The sequence below is a fragment of the Balaenoptera acutorostrata genome, chromosome 2 (genome assembly GCF_949987535.1).
Source record: "Balaenoptera acutorostrata chromosome 2, mBalAcu1.1, whole genome shotgun sequence".
Classification (NCBI taxonomy): Eukaryota; Metazoa; Chordata; class Mammalia; order Artiodactyla; family Balaenopteridae; genus Balaenoptera; species Balaenoptera acutorostrata.
The window spans coordinates 49,696,779-49,709,782 of NC_080065.1; the positions used below are offsets into that span (position 1 = coordinate 49,696,779).

Here is a 13,004-nt window from a genome sequence, read left to right on the forward strand (position 1 = left end):
TTACCTTCCCATAACCATACCTTTGCCAGATTCTCAACTCCACAAAACTAAGTGCAAACTTCAAGACCAAATGTCATTTTGCCCATGAAGCATGCTATGGCATCCCTAGTTGGAAGTAAACTCTGCCTTCTCAGAGCTGCCAAAGTGTTTTGCTTCCGCTTTTCCTAGGGCTACACAGTACAAAATGTAGAGAGAGATGATGGGGACTCGAGTACCAATTCTACCATTTAAGTAACTCTATGGCTGTGAGCAAGACCCTTGAACCCTCAGTTTTCTTATCAGTTGATGTGAGAACCAAAGGTGATGATATATGGAAATCTACTTTGTAAACTACAAAGTGCTATATATTGGGAGTTCATTCTCTGCCAGGTGTTCCCTTTTAGGCACTGCCTTTAAAGAGAATGGCTCATCCTCTTTCATGACTTAATTTGTAAGACCTTCCCTGAACAGGTGGTGGTGTTTGGCCCTATGTGTCCCTAGAGGATCAATTAAAGTCTTTATGTGGTTATAATTCAATTTTTTAATTTAAATTTTTGCCAGAGCAGGTAGACTGCAATCTTTTTGAAGGCTGGAAATTTGTCTTACCCAGTTTTACAATCATAGTGGAAAGCTCTGAACTCAATTCCTGTTCAGTAAATGTTCATTGAATGAGTGAATACATGAGTGAACGAATAAATAAATAAATGAATTTACTGATATCTGGATCTTGTGAATCAGTTATTTATGTTTAGTACTTGTGTTCTCTCATTAGACTATAAGCTCCATGAGTAGAGGTTCCTTGGGTGATCCACCTTTGTATCCACATAGCTCCATATGCATGATATAGAACGAATACTTACAGAAAGTTGAATAGAAAAATGTAGCTCAGCTGGATCATGAGTTGAAATGCTCCTTCATATAGAACTTTCCTGTGTGACAGTTTTTTTTTTTCCTGGTGTGCATGCAATCTTAATATCTGTTTAACTCTGCAAATGAGGCTAATTATATTTACTATCAACACTGGAGTTCCTTCTCAAATCGAATATAAGAATGTCTATAAACATAGATACATCTTTTGATGGTACAGTAATACAAACTTCAGTGGGGTGAGATCTTACTTAGGTTACATTCTAACATCAGCCCTTGGGGCGAAAATATATCGCCATGGAGAATCCCTTAAATCACCCAAATGTAAGTCAAGATGTTCATGCTATGGCAGGCCTGGGGGAACTGAGATGGGGAGAGAGCAGGAGACGCACATCTCCTACCTCACACTTACTAGTGGGCATAGATCCATTCAATGCGGTAGCAGGTGGAGAAAGCGGAATTGTCTATTTAAATTGGTATTTCTCTCTCCTTTATCTCTCCTGCTTGGCTTAGTATGTATATTTGAATTTGCATTATTAAGTGTTAGGACAGTGCACTTCTACTGAATTGCTCTTTTACAGTATCTCCTTAGTCACAGCACAGGAAATTTCTTTCAATAGCCTGTAAAGATGAATGGATCTTTATAAACATCATTAGGTCCTGAGTAACTTAACCCCAATCATCCCTGTAGTACCTTACTTCCAAGTCTGACATGGAGAGCCTAGTGTGGTATGTTAAAAATTGCTAGTGATGTGAAGGTTAACTTTCATTTTCTAACTCTGTTCTGAGGTGATTCTGAACATATACTGAAGTCAGAGACAATGGCAACCCCAGGGCTGGAATGTTCTGGAGAGTTTATCATGATGGATTTCTGACATGTATCAGCCTTAGGATTCAAATGATTTTTCCTCTGGAAGGAAGAAAACTATACTGACAAAAAGAAATATCAAGGAGAAGCAAACTCTCTTACAAGTCAAAATGTCCAAGAATTCCTTTGCTAGCAGAGTATGAATTCTACCAACAAACTACAGAAAGGGAAAATTTGTGTTACTCATGATGTTACAGCCACTGGTTTCCTAAAGTAGGAGAGAGAGAGAGAGAGAGAGAGGGGAAAGAAAATAGAAACTCAAAGGGAACAGCAAGCTGCTGGTATTCTTGATGTTCTTGTTATTACATGAGGAATTACCATGGTAACGCCGGTACCACTTGACTCATCTTACATCAGATACCAGTATACACTGTTCAGAAATAACAGCACAGACAAGAGCACATACTTTCCATCAAGGTGGCAGGGGCCAGAAGGACAACTGCAAATTTAGAAAAACTGTATGCCTATCACAAGGGCAAGCTGAATAATTTTGACTACTCAACAGACTTGGAGACTTCTGTAGCTATATGTATATATATTTTTCTGACTTTTGCCTGGATTAAAAATCAATAACTAAATGCCACTAATCCCTCATGTATTATGATAAACTGAAGGCTACCTGTTTTGTGAGATGGTTTACTGTCAATTCTTGTACAATCATCAGCTCAGATTTCAAGACATCTTAGAGGAATTTTAAATGTCTTTATCATGCAAATTAGGCAAATTCATTGTTTTCTGACTCAGCCATTGTTCAGGAAAAAACACCACAAAGGTAGAATTTTGTATTTTTTATACTTGGGATCATCATAAAGCTTCGGAACTGAGTATCTACCACCCAAAGGGTTTTGGTATAATTTACTAGTCTTGCAAAAAAGGAAATATCACTATAGCAATGAAAACAACCCAACACACACACACAAAGCCATTCTGGGTGGATTATACAGAAACCAATGATGCACAAATCATTTAAGAGGTTCTAATAACAGATCACATTAATGGGCAGTATTAGTAAAGACAGAGTGGAAGTGTCTGACATAAGAATTTAAGAGTAGGTAAAAGAGAACCTGGTGATGAGGGAGCAAGTTGAAATAAAGGGAGGTGACTACAGTGACTCCTATATTTCTAGTTTGGGTAACTGGGGAGTAATCCATTAGACCTTCTAATCAAGGAATAGAAGAAGAGGAACAAATCTTAAGAGTAAAACAATGAGTTCAATGTTGGCCATGAGAACACTCTGATAATAATTTAAGGCAGTGAGAATGATACAAGTAAATGGGAAGAGCAGTCAGGCCTTGAGATACAAGTTTGGAAGTTGCTAGATTGAATGCAATATGTTTCTCCAAGAGGTACATGTTTATTTACTGTCTCTGATGACTTTCTTATTCCCAGTTAGAATAATACATTTCATAAGAATTAACTGAATGCCTATTATGTTCCAGGCCCTGTACAAAGCACTGGACACACTGTGGTTTAAAACACAGGCTTAGACCCTATTCCCATGGTCCCATAATTGACTAGGGAAGGAGGCTCTGAGGCCAATTAAATACGTAAATATGGGATTGCAACTGTGAGAACTGCTAAAAAGAAGATAACGGTGCAATAAGAGTATATAAATAGGTACATAACAGAGTCTGAGTGTTTAGGGAATGTTTCCCTGGGGATGATGCGGCCTGAAGGATGAGTGACACCATGAGCTACTGGAAACCACATGAGTGAAGCCTTGACCATCTTTTGAAATTTAGAACACATTCCATCTTGTCTGGGAAGCTGATTAGCTTTCCCTTGGACACTTGAAACTTCCTTCTCAACAAACTTCTTCTTTCCAGGGTATCACCACTGGCAAAACTACCTTCTTTGCTGGAGCAGCCCTCCTCTTGGGGCTGTAGAAAACATGGCATTAGGGATCAAGTCCAAGGTCATCAATCTTAGTTTAAAGTCTGTCAGTGGACTGACTGCCCATCCCTTTTTTTTTTTTTTTTTTTTTTTTGGTCTTTGCTTCTTTCAGACCTTCTACATCAATATATAATCTGCTTGATAGCAAGGTGCTACGCTAAGCCTGGAATGCTTGTCAGAATTCACTATTTCATTTATGCAGTTAACAAAGTAAAATAAAGGTGATAATAAAAGCTTTCTCTTTGTAGCATGAGTTTATCTATGTAATAATCTTGTTTAATGCAAGAGAAAAATCCAAAGGAAAGAAAAACAAACTAAAACAACAAAAAAGGAAAATTACTGAAAGAAGTTTCAAAGGATGGGTAATTTGATGTCTTTTTTTTTTTTAACATCTTTATTGGAGTATAATTGCTTTCCAACGGTGTGTGAGTTTCTGCTTTATAACAAAGTGAATCAGCTATATGTGTACATTTATCCCCATATCCCCTTCCTCTTGCGTCTCCCTCCCACCCTCCCTATCCCAGCCCTCTAGGTGGTCACAAAGCACCGAGCTGATCTCCATGTGCTATATGGCTGCTTCCCACTAGCTATCTATTTTACATTTGGTAGTGTATATATGTCCATGCCACTCTCTCACTTCATCCCAGCTTACCCTGCCCCCTCCTCGTGTCCTGTGACTAATACATGAAGGTCACTGTGATTGTGTAGAATCTCCTGTGCTTCATGGCAGTAAACATTCTAAGTATTCTAAATAGTCTCATTTCACTCCATTTGGCAAAGGAGAGGCTGTATGGTTAGGTGATGGGTGAATGCTGAACTGGTGCAGAGGGACAAAGGTGAATATTTATGACCGGTTTTATTAATCTCTAGCAGTTGGCAATCGATAGGAAAAGAGACTGTTTTTTTCTAACTTCAGTTGGAAAATATTACCTACTGTTTATTTCAATGTTTTAAAATCCTCAGTGATAAAGACACAAAGGATATGTTTTAAAATTGCATTTCCAATGAAAGAATTACATTAAAAAATCATTTAATGTTTCTCTCCAAAAAGAAATTAAGAATTATTTTGTCCATTTACTTTTAAGAGCAATCTCCCTCACTTTTTTTTTTTGCCACTCTCCGCCCTCCCTTGTTATAGCCCAGACACCTTATCCTTTTAGTTTCTTTAACATTAATATCAGGGCCTCCCTCATACAGTTCTCTGCAGAACATGTTACTCATCTTCAGGCCTCCTCATCCCCAGGGAAACATTTTCCAAATGCTCAGACTATGTTAGGTATGTATTTATATACTTTTATTGGGCCCTTGTCTCCTTTTTAGCCGTTCTCACAATTGTAATCACATATTTATGTATTTTGTAATTGTAATGAAATTGTTCCTGCCAGGATTTTACTCTCCTTGCTTCAGTCAGGATATGGCTCCAGTCTTTTCCATTTCAGTTTATGCTGCGAGATATTGCCAAATTATTCTTCTTCCTAAAACAGCTGTTTCCATCATGCCACTATTAAATGGCAGGAAAGACAGTATATAAATAACTGAGGTTTATATGATAATGCTGTGATAAACATATAAGAAAAGAAACAACAGCTAGCTAAAGGAGAAACTTCCTTTTGGAATTAGGGAATTAGGAAAGGATTAATGAAAAATATCTGCAGGATGAGTTGGGGTTCATCACAAAAGGGGGGAGAGGAGAACTACCGGCTAAAAATAGGTCTAGTCAGTAGCTCTTTACACCTACAATGCAGAGTATATGTGGGTGATGAGGGGCATTTACAAGGGTAGAGGGTATGGAGGAAGTAGACCAGGAACATTTGGAATCGAGCCTTTTTTGTACGCAATGAAAAGCTACTGGCATAAGCATGGAAGCATCATGATGAAATTTTAGAGAATGACAATCAGAAAGAGGATGATAGGAGAATAAAGAGAACAATTATGAGGCTAGGAGTCTTTCAGGCAAAAGAGGGTGAGGGCTTGAGCTAGGATGGCGTGCTGGGGACGGCAGCAAAAGGAAGGAGAAAGCATGCACCTGATGCCAGGTAGTGATGGGGTGGGCAGGCTGAGGGAGAGGAAGCATTTAGGATGACTTTTTGGTAAGTGCCCTGGATCACGGACGAAATGGAAGATGGTGAGAGACCCTGAGTAATTTTAATTTCGAATATGTTGAGCTTGAGTTGTCTGGAGAACCCTCATCTAGCAGACAGTTGTAATACTGCTTTGGATTTGAGGAGAGGATGAGGAACTGGTAATACACATTCTAGTTCAAACTGTTACCACCAATCATTTTTATCCAGATGAAAGGAGGGTTAGAAGAAATCTTGACGATAATTACAAGTTTTAGTTAGTGGAAAGAAGGGCCTCTTCCCAGAGGAAGTACTTCCTTTTCCCCCAGAATTTTCCCCTTAGGAAATCTGCTCTTTGCTGCTAGGGTGAGCTAAGCTGGCTATGATGAAACCCACCTTTGGCTCACACATTCCCAAAACATGTGCCCACGCACACAGGCATGGGGACAGGGGACAAGAGTCCAGCAGAGCTTCACTACACCAGGCCAGTGGGATGGTCACTCGATATTCATTATCTTCTGTGTAATTTTACCTAGGATTTTTCACTTCGCCTTGAAAAGCAGATCAATGTTTAGCACCTAGCCTGGAGCGACAAGAATGTATTAGATCATTTGTTCAGCTTTCTGTAATGAAATCTTCGTCGTAGCTCTGCTGAAATAATAATAGGCCCTGACAATGCAATAAAGCTGTTTGAATCACTGAATATTTTAGACCATTTAAAAAGTGTGGCAGTTGTCTATTTTTAACCAGGCTAAGAGAGCATTATCTAGTAGCTACCACGAGAAAAATGAAGGTGTTTTCATGAATAAATAAAAAATATCAATTATCTGGATACAAATACAGGCCTTCAAAGAGCTTCAAAGTACTCCCCAATCCAATTTGTTTATACAAGACTTTCCCAATCTCAGCACGATTGGGATTTTGGGATTTTGGGTCGAATACTTCTTTTTATTTTTAAGATTTTTTTTTTTTTTAGGTGAAGTATAGTTGATATACAATGTTGTGTTAGTTTCAGGTGTACAGCAAGGTGATTCAGTTATACATACATATATTTTTTTCACAGTTTTTCCCTTATAGGGTATTACAAAATATTGAGTAGAGTTCCCTGTGCTATACGGTAGGTCCTTGTTGATTATCTATTTTATATACAGTAGTATGTATATGTTAATCCCAAATTCCTAATTTATCCCTACCCCTCTTTCCCCTTTGGTAACCGTTAAGTTTGTTTTCTATGTCTGTGAGTCTATTTCTGTTTTGTAAATAAGTTCAATTGTATCATTTTTTTTTTAAGAATAATTCTTTGCTGTAGGGGCTGCACTGTGTATACGAGAATGTTTAACAGCATCCTGTTCATCTACCTACTTGATACCATTAGCCACCCCCCAACTTGTGACAATCAAAAATGTCCCTATACATTGCCAAATGTTCCCTGGGGGTAAAACTGCCCCAGTTGAAAACTACTGGCTACACTGACAATAAATTTAATATCCACTTTTCAAAAAGGGCTGTAGAAGAGCAAATGTTGGCTTGGGTCCTGTCTGAATGATTCTAGACTCCAGGTTAAAGAGGTTATATTTGATAAAGATTGACTGTTCACAACGTGGAATGGTTTTCCTTTGGTACAGAAAGTGGGAAGTATTCATCTATACTCCGCAGTGCCTCACTTGTGCAAGTTCAGACTCATTGACTGAACATATTTTTATGAACAGGAGGTCATCAATTATTGAGGAATCACAGTCCAATTCCTATCTCCTTCCACAGTCATGACTAGCAAAGCATTTCTATGAACACAATTTGCTATGCGCTAAACTGTGTCACTCCAAAATTCATATGTTGAAGCCTAACCCCCAGTACTTCAGAATGTGACTGTATCTGGAGACAGAGTCTTTAAAGAGGTGATGAATGAGCCCCTTATCCAATCTGATTAGTGTTCTTATCAGAAGAAGAAATTTGCACTCACAGAGACACCAAGGGTGCAGGCACAGAGGAAAGACCATGTGAGGACACAGTGAGAAGCCAGCCATCTGCAGGCCAAGGAGAGAGGCCTCAGGAGAAACCAAACCTGACAACACTTTGATCTTGGACTTCTAGCCTCCAGCACTATGAGAAAATAAATCTCTGTTGTTTAAGCCATTCAGCCTGTAGTATTTTGTTATGGTAGCCCTAGCAAACTCATACTAATAAAAATTTACTAAGAATAATAATACTAATGAACTAAAAGTAATAATTTGAGTAAACGAAATGTTGATGATTGGTTAGAAATCTAAGTGTGCAATTTTGTAATCTTTCCTCAAGGAGAAAACAGGCTGATTAAGGTATACTCAGACTCCTGGTGTTCATTCCTATTTTCTGGCTCTCTTGTGCTGTGCTTTTTCCTGATCCCAGAGATTATAGGGACGATAAGCATACCTATAGGATTTAGGAGGACAGGCTAGAGGGGATGAGAGAAAAAGGTGGGAAGCAAGAGGGACCTCAGAGCAGGGCACAGGACAGAGCCCCGCTAGCCAGAGACACGGGGCAGAGCCGCTGAGATGTGTGAGCCCCCAGAGGTGCCGGGAAGAGATGCAGACCTGTGCTGGGTTGTGAGAAGTACTGCCCAGGAGCACAGGTGCTTTCTGTACCTTAGGGTGCTGGTGAGTCCTGACCCGCCTCTTTCGCTGCTCCCAATTTTTGTTTTCTATTTTGCTAAAAAAAAATGTTTTTCTGAGTTTTACATTATTGCAGGACAAACAAAACTAGGGCTTACAGTTCGCAATTTTTGTAACTGATTTTATAAACTTTTGTGCTTCTATCACATTTCTGACAGTTGCAATATCTTTTTCCTCTAGGAACTTTCCTCTGTCCCCTCTCACGGTGACTGTTTCTTTTCCTTTTTACTATATGGTTATATTTGATGAAGCAAAAAAAAAAAAAAAAAATACATATGCTTTGCTGACCTGATAAAAACAAAAGCCACGATCCCAACTACTTAAGGCAGGGGTCTGGAGTCAATCAGTGCTGTATGCAGATTCTATAGGGAAATGAGGAAGGGAACTCAGCTGATCGAGGAGAATAGCAGAGGCAAAAGCCTTGCCAAAGACTCCATATGGTGGCACCCAGAGAAGTGATATATACACCTATGCCAAGATGGGTAACGTCACTTTCTCATCATTTATTAAACAAGCATTTATTGTCTGATCTGTGCCTGCCTCTATTCTGGGCACCAAGGATGGAACAATGAGCAAGACGTGATCCACACACTCAAAAACCCTGCAGCCTGATTGGGTGAGGACGGAGTAGAAGAACCAGATTAAATCTGGTTACTTTTTTCTCTGTGGATTAAAATTGAGACTTCAAAGTATTATAACATTTAAAGGAAGTTATTTTTCTTGCAAGAGTAAACAGAGTCCTAGAGCTTGTGGAGGCTACAAAATATTAAAGGGAAAATTTTTAAAAATCATGAATATAGAAAATTATAAGGATCACAGATGATAGGACTGTCATTCTCTTCAACATTGAGATTAATTAAGATTTAGGACTGTTAGCTGCTTTGTTAATCTCTTCATTGCTGCTTTTGAAACAAGAATTCAGAACTATCAAATGACCATGTGGTCACGCTTCCAATACTGCTAATTTTCAATATGGAAATTATTTCCCCTGTGTTCTAAGACAACATGCTGTTCTTTCAAGAAGTCATTATTTTATAAGGATATATTTGGATTCAAATTGAGCTATATTTTGTTTTATTTTTATTTATTTATTTTTGGTTGCGTTGGGTCTTCGTTGCTGTGCACGGGCTTTCTCTAGTTGCTGTGAGCGGGGGCTACTCTTCATTGCGGTGCGTGGGCTTCTCACTGCGGTGGCTTCTTTTTGTTGCAGAGCACGGGCTCTAGGCGCGTGGGCTTCAGTAGTTGTGGCACGCGGGCTCTAGAGCACAGGCTCAGTAGTTGTGGCGCACGGGCTTAGCTGCTCCACGGCATGTGGGATCTTCCTGGACCAGGGCTCGAACCCGTATCCCCAGCACTGCAGGAGGATTCTTAACCACTGCACCACCAGGGAAGTCGGAGCTATATTTTGCATATTTGATTAGATTTCCTACTTTATTCTCTCCATTTAGTGAAAAGCCAGATCTCTTTTACCACCTCAATATTACTCTTCATTGACTAGGTTAAAACATCAACATACAGCTCCTCTTCTTTAGATGTTTCCCTTGCTTCCTCACTCCTTCCTTCCCTCCCTCTTAGTAATTATCAAAACAATATCCTTTCTGCCAAAGAGCACAACTGTAACTACATGAAAATAAACTTAAACATGCTGTTTTAGACAAATCTTAGATGAGTCCCAGCAAGCATCCTGGAACTTCACCATTTAATTTGGGGTCAAGTTCAGTGCATCTAGGACAAAGAGCTACCACAGTTCCAGATGTATTGTTTTCTCAGCAGATAAAAAGAAGTTCAAATAAAGGAAATTTACAACTTTAAAAAATGATTTACAGAATAAAAAGACATTGTCTACGATTTGGATCTTCCTTCATCCATTCATCCACCCCCTTCAACCATCGTCATTACAAATTTGTTCCCATAGTTATACTTCTATGGGATATATTCTCTAGATATAATGACTTAATGACTACACATCTTTTAAACAAAAGGCCATTTACTTGCTATATATAAGCAATGTATTGTACTAAAGCACAAGCTGGACCTGATATTTTTACAAATTTGAGGTCTATACTACAAAATACTGGTAATTGCCAAACGCCTTGCAAGAATATTTGCTTGCAAAATACACTGTGATGCCCGATGTAAAAACTGATTGGAGGTAAGTCTGAAATTGCCTGAGTATAATACAGTATGCTAAGAGTCCACACTACATGCATATATTCATCAGGTTACATAAACACATAATTCCACTGACTTACACAGAAAGTTGATTACTTTTAAGTGGAGAAAAAAGTAAGGTAATGTGAATAGGGACATAGCATTGCCACATTTAAAGAGCCTACTTCTGTAAATTTAAAATAAAAAAGTAAGGAATCGAACCCTCTTTAACTGGTTTCAAGCCAATGCCATAACCACTATGTCTTTCTCAATGAATGAGATATTAGTAAAAATTACCTAACTTTGTCAAATTATAGGCAATATAATTTGCCTATAAAATCCTATCTATCTGTATGGCATATCCATTTCAACTAGGCTTTCAAGATGCAACATTTTCTATTATGGAAGAATTTTACATTTTCATGACCATACATTAACAATTTGGCAACTTGTGTGCCTTTGTGGTGTCGCACCCCTGATTACAGAAGGGATCTGGGTGACTGATGAACACTGAGCTGTGTAGGGGGTCTCAGGACACATTCTCCTAAATGTACTTGGACATAGTTGCTAGTTGTTGCCAGCCTGTTATAAATTCAAATGGTGTTAGAGGTCGACAGGAAGAGCCGTGGTACTTGGAGAAGAGAATCGAATATTTCCGCTCACAAAAATTTTTTAAATTTCATTCCCATCACAGCAATTTTTTTTTTTTTTTTTTACAGTTGAAAAACTAATCAACTTGGGTCATTTGCTAAGACCTGGATGGATCTAGAGACTGTCATACAGAGTGAAGTAAGTCAGAAAGAGAAAAACAAATACCGTATATTAACACATATATGTGGAACCTAGAAAAATGGTACAGATGAACCGGTTTGCAGGGCAGAAATTGAGACACAGATGTAGAGAAAAACCGTATGAACACCAAGGGGGGAAAGCGGCAGGGGTGGTGGTGGTGGTGGTGGTAGTGGTGTGATGAATTGGGCGATTGGGATTGACATGTATACACTGATGTGGATAAAATTATAAAATTGATGACTAATAAGAACCTGCTGTAAAAAAAAAAAAAAAAAAAGATTAAGACCAAAATGCTTTCCAAAGTGGTTGCACCATGGCATTACTATTATTTTTGCTTCATAAATAGTATTACTGTAAGTTTAGGAAAATATTTTAAAATACTACAGTTCCTCTGCATATATTTTATTATAAGTTAATATAACCTTGATGACTGATGGATAGTTCTCAGGGAGGTATAACCAAAGTTGCCCTATAATTGGGCATGACTTTATGCCACAGTAAATTAGTAAAGATCTGATGGTGTCATTCTTATATCTTTGAGTCATACTTCTTCCTGAAATCTCTCTCTAAAAAATGTAATTAATTTTTTACAGCGTTAAAATATTTTTCTCTGTGGCATTTCCAAATAGGTTTAAATGGATAATTATTCAACTTTCTCAGAATAATTAGCATAATCAGTTCCATATGTTTCCCGATCACCTGAAGTTTGGCAATTTAAGTATAATTTATAATGCTTCGGACGTCTGTAGTTTTTATTTTAATTCAGATGTTCTCCTATTTTTTTTTATCATAAGCTTTCTTCATCTTCCAGTGAACTGCCAAAGATGGAATCAAGGATATATTTTAATGTATACATAGGACTAAAGGTTCTCAGTTTTATATGTGTTTAACAATATTTTTACCTAGCCAAGTAAAATAGAATATTCAATAATCTATTAAAATTACTTAAAGCTTAACAGCTGATTCATTATCATTTCAATAATTTTATATATGCACATATATATGTGTGTGTGCATGTGTGTATTGAATGAATTAAATCACAGTTCAAAGTTCTGATTTTACCTTTATGAAAGAGCTATGGATAAAAGTCTCTTGAACAATATATAATCTACTTTAAAAAAAAGTTCATTCCCATCACACCAATTTTTTTTTTTTTTTTTACAGTTGAAAAACTAACCCCAAGGCATTTCTGAAGTTTGGAAACTTTTAGAAAAAAATCACTTAAATGTCTGAATGTTCCTTTATGTTTACAAATAAGGTCATATCTGGCAAAATATATGCTTTATGTGTGAGTTTACACATGTGTAATTAGAAAAGGAAAAGTAGAAGCATAAGATGATAATGATAGCCTTCCAGTAAATTATGTTGCTTTTAGAATTTTGGATTTTGATTTCAAGAATTCATAAAATTATGGAGAACTGGCATTTTCACAGAGAACAGAATATCATTGTAAAAAGTGTCTGAAGTTCATTCTGAAAAACTGAATAAAATGACTGTATAAAACCTAAATTGATGGATGATTTTTTTGGACCCATTAGTCAAACGTATCATCCCTATTCTGACACTGCAATAAAAAGGCTAGAGGATAGAAAGGCTTTCCTTACTGTGCACCCTCTTTTCTTGTTATGAAAACACTGGGCTCAACTTTGAAATTCCTAATTATACAAAGTGAGTTTGCCTGGGTAGTGTGTGTGTACCGGGGGGGCGGGTTGTGGAGACTGTGAGTTCGCAGAATTCTGGAACACT

General features: G+C 37.8%; 1 protein-coding gene across 6 annotated transcripts in view; it reads right to left on the minus strand.

The window, feature by feature from the left end:
* LOC103002367 (cAMP-specific 3',5'-cyclic phosphodiesterase 4D) overlaps positions 1-13,004 on the minus strand; it is a 723,774-nt gene that overhangs the window by 402,357 nt on the left and 308,413 nt on the right. The window lies entirely within an intron of this gene.